Genomic DNA, 13,707 nt, shown 5'->3' with positions numbered 1-13,707 from the left:
CAGACAGAGAGGAAAGAGAGAATCCCGACATAGGGCTCAATCTCACAACCCTGGGATCACAACCTGAGCTGAAATCAAGAGTCAGATGCTTGACTCACCCAGGCACCCCAATCATCTGATCTTTGTATTTGTTATTTTATTTTTAATTTTTATTTATTGTTGAGAGAGAGAGAGAGAGGAGACAACAAGTGGGGGAGGGGCAGAGAGAGAGGGAGACATAGAATCCGAAGCAGGCTTCAAAGTTGGACACTCAACTGACTGAGCCACCCAGGTGCCAGAAACAAAAAGACTTCTATTTTATTCAGAAGTACTTTGATCAATCACATGATCATGTACTATGCAACCAGTATCAATTTGAGAAGAACATTGACTCAGTGCCTAGTAAACTCTGTTCTTGCTGCTCGGACTCCAATACACCCTGTCTACGTGCTTGCTCACCGGGACCCGCAGACCTGTGCTGACTCTGTCTCCCACCCCTGCAGCACGTCGGCCATCTCCCAGGCCCCATTCCCCTGCCAGCTCCTGCCTTTCCCTCAGAAGTCTCAGGGAAGACCACTCCTCTGGGGAACCCATGAGCAGGGCACACCCCCACGCCGGAGTTCTTTTAAAGCCCCAGTATTCCCCAGTTATGTCTAACCATAAGTCTGAAAGACCCTAGAAGCGGTGGAGAAGGTGCAGGAACTCAGGCCATCAGAAATGTGATAAAGCTGTAAAGCTCACACTTCTGCTTTTAGGAAGGTACACTGAGAACATGCATCAGTCTCCCCATCCTATATGAAACCCTCAAAATGATAAAGATGTTATTTTTTATTTTTTAAAGTTTATTTATTTTGAAAGAGAGAGAGAAAACACATGAGTGGGGAGAGGCAGAGAGAGAGGGAGAGAGAGAATCCCAAGCAGGCTCCATACTGCCAGCACAGAGCCTGATGCGGGGCTCGAACCCATGAACCGTGAGATCATGATCTCAGCTGAAATCGATAGTCAGAAGCCCAAATGACTGGGCCACCCAGGTGCCCCAAGATGTTATTTTTTTTTAAAAAAAAGAAAGAAAACAGAGATTTTGAAAGCAAGAAGGGTATCTATTGGGGGCACAGAAACTATGGGAAGACCCCGAATGATGGAGAGCAACTGGGACTAAAACAAAGAGAAAAAGAGTGAGTCAATGAGGCCACAAACTGTGGGGCCACACATCGAAAGGTTCTACACTCACAGTGTAACAGGACAGGGTTGTCAGCAGCCCACGGAATGATGAACTGGGGTCTCACAGAGACCCAACTGTCTTCCCACCCCTGCTGACCAGTCAGAGGCAATGGGTGTTGTCCCCAAGAGTAGTGTATATGGGTCAGAGGTGGGGGGGCAGTGCTCTGGATCACAGATGGTCCTGCAAGGGACCAGAAGCTTCAGCTTCCAGACAGCCCCTGAGGCACCCCACCTAGCGGTACCACCTCCATCCCACTGCCCTGACAGCAGCCTTAGGACTAGCCACCCTCCACAAAGCGGGTACCCCAGTGGCCAGCTCAGTCACAAAGATGAGCACACAATCAAGAGCCATCAAACATTTGAGGAAAGATAACACCACAAAAGGGAGTCAAAAATTCAAGAAAGAGGAACTTATTCCTGAGGAGATGAAGTTAATATGGAACCTCTCTGAGGTCATTGCTACAGGAAATCCTGTAGAAGCATAAATCTAGGAGCGCCTGGGTGGCTCAGTTGGTTAAGATGGGACCCTTGATTTCGGCTCAGGTCATGATTCCAATATCATGGGATTGAGCCCTGTATTGGGCTCTGCATTGAGTGTGGAGCCTGCTTGAGATTCTCTCTCTCTCTCTCTCTCTCTCTCTCTCTCTCTCTCTCTCTCTCCCTTTGCCCCTCTCTCCCACTTGTGCTCTCTCTCTCTCTCAAAATTAATTAAAATTTAAAAAAATTTTAAAAAGAAGCATAAATCTAGGAGGAAATAGAGGGGTGCAAAAAGCAATAGCAGGCAAAAAAAAAAAAAAATCCCTGAGCACAGGATTCTAAGTAAATATACATTTAAATAAATATATATCTTTACACATAGTTAACATTCTTAGACACACAAGGACTCAAAAGACCTTCCCTGGAAAAAAACAATGGAGGAAATTCTCAAATAAGAAAGAGGACTCTACAACCGAAGCTGGAGACATCACAATCCCAGACTTCAAGATGTATTACAAAGCTGTAATCATCAAAACAGTGGTACTGGCACAAAAAGAGACGCTCAGATCAATGGAACAGAATAGAGATCCCAGAATGGACCCACAAACGTATGGCCAACTAATCTTTAACAAAGCAGGAAAGAATATCCAATGGATCAAAGACAGTCTCTTCAGCAAATGGTGCTGGAAAAACTGGACAGCGACATGCATAAGAATGAATCTGAACCACTTTCTTACACCATACACAAAAATAAACTCAAAATGGATGAAAGACCTCAATGTAAGACAGGAAGCCATCAAAATCCTCAAAGAGAAAGCAGGCAAAAAACCTCTTTGACCTCGGCCAAAGCAACTTCTTACTCAACACGTCTCTGGAGGCAAGGGAAAAAAAAGCAAAATGAACTACTGGGACCTCATCAAAATAAAAAGCTTCTGCACAGCAAAGAAAACAATCAGCAAAACTAAAAGGCAACTGACAGAATGGGAGAAGATATTTGCAAATGACATATAAGATAAATGGCTAGTATCCAAAATCTATAAAGAACTTACCAAACTCAACACCCCAAAAAAAAATAATCCAGTGAAGAAATGGGCAAAAGACATGAGTAGACACTTTTGCAAAGAAGACATCCAGATGGCCAACCGACACATGAAAAAATGCTCAACATCACTCATCATCAGGGAAATACAGATCAAAACCACAATGAGATACCACCTCACACCTGTCAGAATGGCTAACACTAACAACTCAGGCAACAACAGATGTTGGTGAGGATGTGGAGAAAGAGGATCTCTTTTGCATTGCTGGTGGGAATGCAAACTGGTACAGCCACTCTGGAAAACAGTATGGCAGTTCCTCAAAAAACTAAAAATAGAACTACCTTTGACCCAGCAATTGCACTATGAGGTATTTATCCAAGAGATACAGGTGTGCTGTTTTGAAGAGACACATGCACCCCAATGTTTATAGCAGCACTATCAACAATAGCCAAATTATGGAAAGAGCCCAAATGTCCATCGACAGAAGAATGAATAAAAAAGATGTGGTACATATATACAATGGGGTATTACTCAGCAATCAAAAAGAATGGAATCTTACCGTTTGCAACTATGTGGATGGAACTGGAGGGTATTATGCTAAATAAAATTAGTCAGTCAGAAAAAGACAAATGTCATATGACCTCACTCATATGAGGAATTTAAGATACAAAACAGATGAACATAAGGGAAGGGAAGCAAATATAATACAAAAACGGGGGGGGGACAAAACATAAGAGACTCTTAAATATAGAGAACAAACAGAGGGTTGCTAGAGGGGCTGTGGGAGAGGGGGATGGACTAAATGGGTAAGGGGCTTAAGGAATCTACTCCTGAAATCATTGTTGCACCATATGCTAACTAACTTGGATGTAAGTTTAAAAAATTAATAAATTAATTAATCTTTAAAAAAGAAAGAAAGAAAGAGGAGTCTAGGAAGAAGAAGGATTTAAAGGCAACAGCCAACACAGAAATGAGTAAAATATCTTGTTAAATATCTAGGTAAGTAGTTATTGTGAAACAAAATGTGTGAAATGCCAATTTGGAGGTAAAATCCCATGGGGGAAGGGGCGAGCTGAGGCCAGGTGTGGATGCAGAGAGAACAGTAGGATCACATTCTCCTGTTTAGCAGGATGATGGAGAAACCTGTTTTCTCTTTCTGGGCTTTATAAGAAAAATGCAGTTCTAGGTAAGTATATTAAAAGTACACAGGGAATTGCCGGAAGAATACAAATACAGTGTAAAACGTACACTGAAGAGTATCTATGAAAAAAAGAAAATTCAATCCCTCCAACAAACTACAGGAAGAGAAAAAAATAAAATTGAGACTAGAAGAGAAACACCACAAGAACAAAAATGTCCAAAGAATAGTAAGCCACTAACAAAGAAGAGATACAAATGCGTGATGAGTTCTTAAAATTGCAACTAGTAATAACAGTAGAAATTAAGATAAAGTGTTGTCTTATCTATTAAATTGAGAATTATTGAAAATACTACCTAGCATTACTGAAGATTAAAACAAGTTAGTATCCATTTCCTGGTAGTAAGAGTATAAACTGGTATAAACATTCTGAGGATTAATTTTGCAACATATACATGAAGAACTTTCAAAATACGGCAATTCCACATTAAGGAATCCTACTTCTAAAAAATATAAGCTAGGGAAATACTCAGAGAGGTGCCTAAAGATATGTACTAGAATGCCCAGATTCTTGCTCTCTTTCTCTCTCTCTATCCCTCACTCTGTCAATCTCTCTCTTGTGTGTGTATAATGTTTGAAATGTAATATACGCTCATTGTAAAACACGCAAAATGTCTACCAATGTATAAAGTAGTAAATAAAAGTCCCTTCTCCTTCCATAACTATGCGTGTTTATAACCTTCATAATTTTAAGCAAAAATGGGATCTGACTAAACTTGATTTCTTCATTTAATCAAGGAAAAAAATGCGTTTACTAAAGAAAGGAAATTTCTGTGTGGGTATAACAGGTCCGTCAGACTCCTCTGGATGGGTGATTGCCTGTGCAGACTCACCGCCTGGTCTGCGTCCTGCTGGCAGGGGTGGAGAGTGGGCAGCAGCTGGGAACAGGTGAGCTCCAGGAGGGTGGACAGTGCTGCCCTCTAAGGGGCCCCAGCTGCACAGTCTGGAACCCCTGGGCTGCACTTCCTCTCCAGCAGCCACTGCAGTGAGCATATGAAACATACTGCAGTCAACCCAAGTTCAAAAGCCACTGAGGCCCCTTCCCTGGTGTTTACTACTCATGCTGCTTCCTGGTGGGTCCAGGGCTGGTGGGGCAGGAATGCTGAAGGGTGGACAACACCTACAGGGCAGCCCCGAGACAAAACCCCCAAACGCAGAAGATCTGCTTTCCACGGATGATGCATTGGAAATATGTTTATGATATACCATAAAGTGAAAGAAAATTCTTTCTTGATCCCAAGTCGTGAAGAGTGGTCATCTCTGGGTAGTGGCATTTGAGGTCATTCGACTGACTTTTTATGATTTTTTCTGAATTGCAGTACACAGAGATATGCGGCTTGACAGCTGTGTCCGTCTATTGGAGAGCTTAGAACAGCGCCTGGCACAAAGTAGAGGCAATAAACACATGCTGAATGAATGAACAGGTCGCTCTGTAATCAGGGAAAGACTAAAGGTAGTTCCTAAGCCATAAAACACCATTCTGAGGTAAAGAAGGGTGTGAAATCAGCATAAAGTGAAAACGTGTATGGTTTGGGGTGGTACAAATTACACATCTTTCATTAGTTAAAACATGCCTTTTTGAAAAATGTTTATTTTTGAGAGAGAGAGAGAGAGTGCGCACGAGCTAGTGGGGGAGGGGCAGAGAGAGAAGAAGACAGAGAATCCGAAGCAGGCTCTGTCTGCGCTGATAGCAGAGAGCCTGACGTGAGGCTCCAACTCACGAGCTGCGAGATTATGACCTGAGCCAAAGTCAGATGCTTAACCAACTGAGACACCCAGGTGCCCTTCATTAATTAAAAAACTACTTAATAACATGCTATGATGGCCAATCTGAGGTGTGCTATACAGCTGGTGCATCTAGATGACGGGTCGTCTGAATTCCCAGCTCCTGTCTCCAACACCCCCCTACTGATCCCCTGCCTGTGGCGGGGGGGGGGGGTCTCTGCCCCACAATCCTTTTGCTTCCTTTGGCCCCAACATTATCCTTCCATAGTAGTAAGTTAAACATATGATAACAGCTTTCTTTGATGGATGTTACTTTAATATGTGTCACTATGGCCTAGAAATTCTGCCATTTTAGATTATCTAATCCTTGCACGAATCTCGTGAGGCAGGTTGTGTTATCTCCTTTGTAAAACAAGGAACTAAAGCCAGGAGAGGTTTCACACCCCACAGACTCATCTCTGATTCCTAAGGTCAGCCCAGCGCCTGGCACGGAGAGGCTCAGGAATGTCTGCTGAGAGGCAGGCAAACCCTAAGAGACTCTTAAATACAGGGAACAAACTGAGGGTTGATGGAGGGAGGTGGGTGGGGGATGGGCTAACTGGGTGACGGGCATTAAGGAAGACACTTATTGGGATGAGCACTGGGTGTTATATGTAAGTGTTGAATCACTAAATTCTACTTCTGAAGCCAATACTACACTATAAGTTAACTAACTTGAACTTAAATTAAAAAAAAAAAAAAAAACACATTCAGGGGCACCTGGGTGGCTCAGTCAGTTGAGTGCCCGACTTCAGCTCAGGTCATGATCTCACTATTCGTGAGTTCGAGCCCCACATTGGGCTCTGTGCTGACAGCTCAGAGCCTGGAGCCCGCCTCAGATTCTGTGTCTCCCTCTCTCTCGGCCCCTCCCCTGCTCATGCTCTGTCTCTCTCTGTCTCTCAATAATAAAGAAACATTAAAAAAATTAAAAAAAAAACATTCCAAGGGAACTTCCCTGAGGAAACTGAAGCCCAGAGAGGGCCAGTGAGCAGAAAAAGTCAGGACGCCCAGGACTATTTCAGGTGAAACTCAGTGAGTTCAGGCACCTTGTGGGCAGGCAGCTGCAGGACCTTCGTGCTCAGCACAGAGAAGGATTAGGGAAGGAGGAAGAGGTGTGTGTGCATGTATGTTGTATGTGTTTATGTGTGTGTGGGTGCCTGCCTATCCTTGTGACACCTCCAGCAATGCAGTAGTCTGTGTGTTGGGCTGTCCGCTTCTGGGCCACCCTGACCCACCTCTGGGAATCCCATCAATCCCCTGGTGCACAGCCTCCTTGCCATCCTGCCTGAGAGTTCCAGGCAGATGTAATAGTGTGCTCAGGCTGGCTTGAATCACCTTATCAGGAATTTCGCAGGCCCATTGTGAAACACCAGCATTGTTAAAAACTGAATTATATAAACTTATAATTAAATAAGTTATGCTAAAAAGAAAGGTAGCAAAGATTCAAAACCCATCACTTTTTTTTTATTTTGGTGATGTCTTTATTTTTTTTTTCAATATATGAAATTTATTGTCAAATTGGTTTCCATACAACACCCATTGCTCATCCCAGAAGGTGCCCTCCTCAATACCCATCACCCACCCTCCCCTCCCTCCCACCCCCCATCAACCCTCACTTTGTTCTCAATTTTTAAGAGTCTCTTATGCTTTGGCTCTCTCCCACTCTAACCTCTTTTTTTTTTTTTTCCTTCCCCTCCTCCATGGGTTTCTGTTAAGTTTCTCAGGATCCACATAAGAATGAAAACATATGGTATCTGTCTTTCTCTGTATGGCGTATTTCACTTAGCATCACACTCTCCAGTTCCATCCATGTTGCTACAAAGGGCCATATTTCGTTCTTTCTCATTGCCCTATAGTACTCCACTGTGTATATAAACCACAATTTCTTTATCCATTCATCAGTTGATGGACATTTAGGCTCTTTCCATAATTTGGCTATTGTTGAGAGTGCTGCTATAAACATTGGGGTACAAGTGCCCCTATGCACCAGTACTCCTGTATCCCTTGAAAACCCATCACTTTCTAATTATTATACTATTATCTATGCTCCTGAAGTTATTTACATCTCTTGCATGTGTGTGATGGAAACTATGTTATGGCGTGCTACTGAGTTATCTCTTTCCACACCCATATTCAGCGACTTCATGTAGGCACCTTGAAACTGGCCACAGCGGGAATATTTACACCATGCAAATAGGCCAGACACTACAAATCAGGGCTTGCTTTATTGTTTTGTAGATTGTCTATAAAGTGACAGAGAAGGGGCACCTGGGTGGCTCAGTCGGTTAAGCGTCTGACTCTTGGTTTCCACACAGGTCGTGATCTCACAGTTCGTGAATTTGAGCCCCGCATCAGGCTCTGCGCTGACGGTGCAGAGCTTGCTTGGGATTCTCTCTCTCCCTCTCTGTCTCTGCCCCCCACCCTGCGTGCACTCTCCCTCTCTCTCTCAAAAATAAATAAACATTTTAAAAAAGTGACAGAGAAAATGTTAATAATGCAGATTACATTTAAACCTATGTTTGTAGCTATTACACTGTGAATAACAGGAAAAAAAAATTGAAGAAGTATTCTCCCAGAATTCAAAAACTCTTATCCTATCTAGGAAATAGTTTCTGTCGATTGATGAATGAGGGAAGTTTTGACCTAACTCTTGCCTTCATTGTTTCACATTTGTCTTACTCATTAGTGTAAATAAAAATATCTAATAACATTCATGTTGAAACTATGCTCATTCATCAACTACAGGTTGGCTGTAGATAAAAGAGTTCAGTAAAAATCAATAAAAGCATTCTGCAAGAATTAATTGATTCTATGGAACCTGTAATAAAGAGCATTGTATATTTCATTACCTGTGAGTTGTGTGATACATCCATTATATCAGTATAATTTATATTAAATATATGTACATATTTTTCTCAGACAGCCAGTTGTTACACATTCCCTGGCACACCGCTGGGCAGATGTGGCCCTGGCTCTGGGCACAGACAAAAATAAGGAGGCTGTTCAAGTTTGTAAACTGGTCTGAATATAAACTAAGCTTTGGGAGAAAGGTAAGTTTAGAGGAAAAAACACAGGACAGAGCCAGTGCTCCAACCAACCCTCTTCTCCCATGCTCTGCAAAATGAGGAGTTTGGCCCCGTTCAGTGTTTTTAAGTTTTCTGACTACGAGTCATAGCTGTAGTCAAGTACACGCTATAGCCATGACCCAGTTCATGTGTGTGCGTGTACACACAGCCGTGCACAAACATGCAGAACAAATTTTCGTAACACAATACCCTTCATATCCTCTACTATTTTTAATCTGATTCAATTCTATTCATTTTGTTCTGGTCCATTCCATTTTGTAAAGTGCTGGTCATAACCGTTAAATTAATTTTACAGCCCACTAATGGTTGTCCATCAGCCGTTTGAAACCCTGACCATGAGGTGATTGCCGGGGCCGGGGCGCACCATCCCCGAAGGCCTCTGACTCACTGCACCTTCTGCAAGTATTTGTCCTTGTACGGAGGGGTTCCCAAACACCAGGCCTTGCTCTGACGTGTAACAGCAGGTGAGGTCATCTGGAAACTCTTTAGCCCTTATCACCTGCCCTTCGGGGTGTTGCACCAGCCTCCTGCCCTGGCTCGTCTCCCTGGTGCCAGAGTCCGTCCCTCCAGCCTCTTTGGGAAGGACCCCCCCCCCCCGACTCCTTAGCCTCATCGCTCTCTGGCACTCATCACTTCTTGCTGCAGGGGCCTTCTTCAGGCCTCGGCTTTCACTTTTAGCCTGGGCTGTTCCAAAGCAAGGAGCATTTCACTCAGCTTTAAACTCCAACCATCTTCCACTCCAGCCCTACCTCCAGCTTCTGACTTGGGACAGGTACATACATAACAAATCCAAGTAGGTGCCGAATGAATGAATGAATGAATGAAAAGAAGGAAGGAAGGAAGGAAGGAAGGAAGGAAGGAAGGAAGGAAGGAAGGAAGGAAGGGGGAGGAGGGGATGGAGACTGAGAAGCCAGCAGTGCTGGGTGCGGTGGACACGCGTATGGCACAGCTGCCTCCTGTCCACCCCTGAGATAGAACATTCATCCACTCAGTCAGGATCACAGACACCCACCTGGTCACCTAGAAGCTCTGGAATCCAGCCCCTTCAGATGCTTGAATGCCTTTTAGGACGTTCCCCAGCCCCACACCCACACTCAGGCAGCACTTCCAGGGGTAGGAATCCTCTCCAACCCTTCCATCTCACGGGGCCTAGAGGAAAAGCACAGGGAGCCAGGCAGACCTGAGAGCGAGCCCAGCCCCCTCCCCCCCCCCCCCCAGCAGCCGTGTGATGGTGGGTGAGCCATGCCTTCTCTGGGCCTTACTCTCCTCCTCCTGAAAGTGGATCTAATGCCTCCTTTCCAGGCTGCCTGATGATCAGACACAGTGAGAGTCAAGTGCTCGCCTCATGCTCAATGAGAACTGATCTTCTTTTCCATCCCCTTCCCGCTTCTGCACAGCTCTGACCAAAGATAAGGGATTTGCCTTATGTTGGGCTGAAAAGGAACTCTCCCAGGCTCCATTTCTACCTCCTCAGACCCCAGACCCTGTCTGCTTCTCTGTCCCTGGAGTCTGCTGCCAGCCCTTCCCAATCCAGTGCATGGCACGGGCAGCCAGCCTGGCTCCCCGTGAGGCATGTCGGGGACTCTGCTGCCCTTGGCCCCTGACCCTGCAGTGAGCTGAATCGAAGTCCTTCACCTGGTTAACCAGTAGCCATGGCAGCTGCCCACGCCTGACTCCATGACCCGTCTCCCATTTCCATGCTGCTGGCAGGGTGACCCAAAGCACAGCACCTTTGCCCAGAATAGCCCCGCCGCCCTCCAGACCCACCCGCTTCTGAGACCCTCATGTAAGAGGACTGGCCGGGAACAACTGCCTCCAGGCCACCCGGCTCGGCTGCTGAGCGCCTTGGCTCCTTAGGCTCAGAGGACCTGCGGGTCTCAGTCTGGCCACTTGTGAATGGAGAAGGCTGAACTGCTTGGGACACAGCCCACTGTCATAGCAGCCAGGCCACTGCTTAGAAGTGTCTTTTCCTGGGTCTGTGTCCCCACTGGATGGGGAGCTCCCTGGGGACGGAGACCCTTCTCATGCATCTCCGCATGCCCAGCTCCTGGCCCAGCATGTGGCACCAGTAAGTGCTCACTAACGTTCCCTAAGTGGGTAGAGGGACAGATAACATTTCTCAAGGGCCCACTGTGCCCCAAGCTATGCTTTAGCGGCTACACATTTATTAACTAACTTCATCCTCCTGACAGTCCTGTGACAGAGGTACTATTATCAGCCCATTTCACAGATAAGAAAACTGAGGCACTGAATGATCAGGAAGCTCATCCAAGCCTACCCAGTTAATAAGTGGAGGAGCCAGCAGGACTTGAACCCTAGCAATGTGGACCCTCACATAGGTACTTTCTGACTCACATTCTAGGACCTTTCAATGTAATTTTCCACTCCTGTGGCCAGGGTCATGTGGGTTCTGTCAGATGAAGACGAGAGGCTCATGGGGGCTTGTGAAGAGTTGACTTTGTGTGCGGCTCATTTGTGCACAGCTTCTAGAATTCCATGGGGGAAAGCAAACTTCCTTTCAAAACTGAAATCCATGATGAGATGCTGGGCTGTCTGGAAGAGGGGGTGCCCCTGAAACAATGCTGGCCATGGAATTTGGCAATGGGAATACGTCCATGGGTTTAATATACTAGTCCCTCTTCTTTTGTATAAATATACATACTTCCAATTTTAAAACTTTAAATTGTTTAAATAAAATAAAATTAAGCCCATGACTATCATAAAACCCACACAGGCAGCCACCTTGCTGACAGATCTCTCGTTTTCTTCCCAGCCCCACAACCCCACTTCAGGCCTGCCTCTGACAGCCTTTCCAGAAAGTCCTATGTGTCTTCTGTGTGATTCCCTCTTACTCCTTGATGCTTTGCCTCTGTCACTTTCTCTGGCTCTCTGGGAATCAGGAGAAATACATACACATCCTGTTTTTATTCCATTTTTTTTCCCCAGAGCTATCTCTTCTGTGTGTCCAAATCCATTTCCTTCTCTTCGGCCTTGACTGTGCCCGTTCATTTTGACCTTGTTGTACCACTAGAAATGGTCAGCCCTAGGTCAGTAACCTCCTTTTGAGGGCATGTATGGGGTGTTTTCATGCTCAAGTGAGACCTCAGATCTGTCTGGAGGGAAGAGCCTGGGATTTGGAATCAAAGAACTTGCAACCTGGGGTGAATCATTTGTCCTTCTGAAGCCTCAGTTGCTTGTCTGTGGAATGGGTGGAATTCCATCACCTCCCTGTATTATTTAAATAATGGGTATGGGGGTGCCTGGGTGGCTCAGTCAGTTAAGCGTCCGACTCTTGATTTCGGCTCAGGTCATGATCTCATGGTTCATAGGATCGAGCCCTGCCAAAGGGCTCTCACTGACAGTGCAGAGCCTGCTTGGGATTTTCTCTCCCTCTATCTCTTTCTGTCCCTCTCCCACTCATGTGCACACACAAGCACTCCCTCTCTCTCTCTCAAGATAAATAAACTTTAAAGAAAAATTTTTTAAAAGAATGGGTATGAAAGGTGCCTTGTTAACTGAGGCCTGCATCCCCCTTCCCTGCAGCCGCTTCTCCCAGATGCTGTTCCACAAGCTAGAGGTAGATTTCAAGCAGCAGCCTGGCCCACAGGGGAGCCCGGGGGCACTCTCCTAGGGTAACACCAGCATTATTGAGAGACACAGAAGCCATTGTACAAAAAAGCTGGACACCCTGGCTGGGTGCCCCGGGTCCACCAGTGTCTCAGAGAGACAGAATCAGCTTGGCCAGGTTGGGAACAGAGCTCTCTACTGGGGCATGAGCCATGGGATGGTCCCCTGTGCCAAGCTACGGGCACCATGGGAAAGATTGGGGCTTTACGGTCCACACAGCATTCTCATCCCCGAGGTCTTGCTGGATCCTTAGAGAGCGAGGTTCAGAAACAGGCTGTCACTTGTCCACAGGGGGACTCAAACACAGATACTAACGTGAAGCTGTGAGGATCAGAGATGAGGTATTAATTGGTCTTTTGTGTCTTTATTCCATTTTCTCCCATGACCCCCTGTTTGTCCCTCTGTGTCCAGGTCTCTGCTTCCTCTCCTCTGCTTTCACCTCGCCCATTCATTTTGAGCTTACTGCAAAGCTAGGAATGGTCAGCCTGGCTGGGCACCCTGCCTCAGATGGTGAGTATGGGGGGGTGTTGCACCCACGTCTGAGAAGTTCAGAGAGAGTTGCCACAAAAAAATGTATGACTGAGGAGATAAAAGCCCCTTTTTGTACTCCCTACTCTATTAAATGTCCAATAAAGCAACGTTCATTTTCATTTCTTCTCCCTTAATAAAATAACAGTAATATTAGGTACCGTTTATTGAAGGTTCATCCCGTGCTAGGCATGGGGCTACGGTTTTATAGTTATTATCTCACTTAATCCTTTCACAGCCTGTGCAGCAAGGACTATTATTCCCACTTCATGAATGGGAAAACTGAGGCTTTGGAGAGGTGAAGTAAATACCCATAGTCACTCAGCTTGCAAGTGGCAGAGCTGGAATTTGAAAACTTCGTATATTTTCTAAACAGGAAACAGACTCACACATTAAAATTACATGAAGACATTGATAAAGGTTCTGTGTCTGGGGTCCTCAGAGAAGACAGTGACCCCCTACTCTTCACTGGCAGACAAATCTGGACGATGTGCTCAGGCCTGAGCCCTGCCCTGTAAGAAGAGCCGGACAAGCCAGCCTGGGATCCGGGGAGATGACCATGATAAAGAGGCGGTCCTGGGAGGAGTGCACGGAAGCCGTGGAGGGCATGGGGCTGATTTTGAAAGAATGTCCGGGGCCCAGAGGGTACAATGACCCCATGGGGTGGGCCACATTCTCGGGGTCCAGCTCAGACTTTTATTCTGAGTCCAGACGATATAGCCAATTGCCTGCCTCCTGGTCATCTCGTTTGGGATGTCCTGTGGCACTCCAGTCTAACATGTCCCAA

The 13,707-nt window shown here is 45.7% G+C and overlaps 1 protein-coding gene across 2 annotated transcripts in view; it reads right to left on the bottom strand.

Annotated features, from left to right (window-relative positions):
- LOC102966284 (stimulated by retinoic acid gene 6 protein-like) overlaps positions 1–13,707 on the bottom strand; it is a 64,516-nt gene that overhangs the window by 38,922 nt on the left and 11,887 nt on the right. Inside the window, exon 3 of one of the 2 annotated variants that reach the window (XM_042965008.1) lies at positions 9,778–9,914. The exons of the other annotated variant lie outside the window; for it this stretch is intronic. The gene's annotated coding sequence lies outside the window, so the exon portion shown is untranslated. The remainder of the gene's footprint in view (positions 1–9,777; positions 9,915–13,707) is intronic. 2 annotated transcript variants of the gene reach the window in all.

Source organism: Panthera tigris, chromosome D4 (assembly GCF_018350195.1).
Source record: "Panthera tigris isolate Pti1 chromosome D4, P.tigris_Pti1_mat1.1, whole genome shotgun sequence".
NCBI classification, from domain to species: domain Eukaryota; kingdom Metazoa; phylum Chordata; class Mammalia; order Carnivora; family Felidae; genus Panthera; species Panthera tigris.
This window is presented reverse-complemented; position numbering and strand designations above follow the sequence as displayed.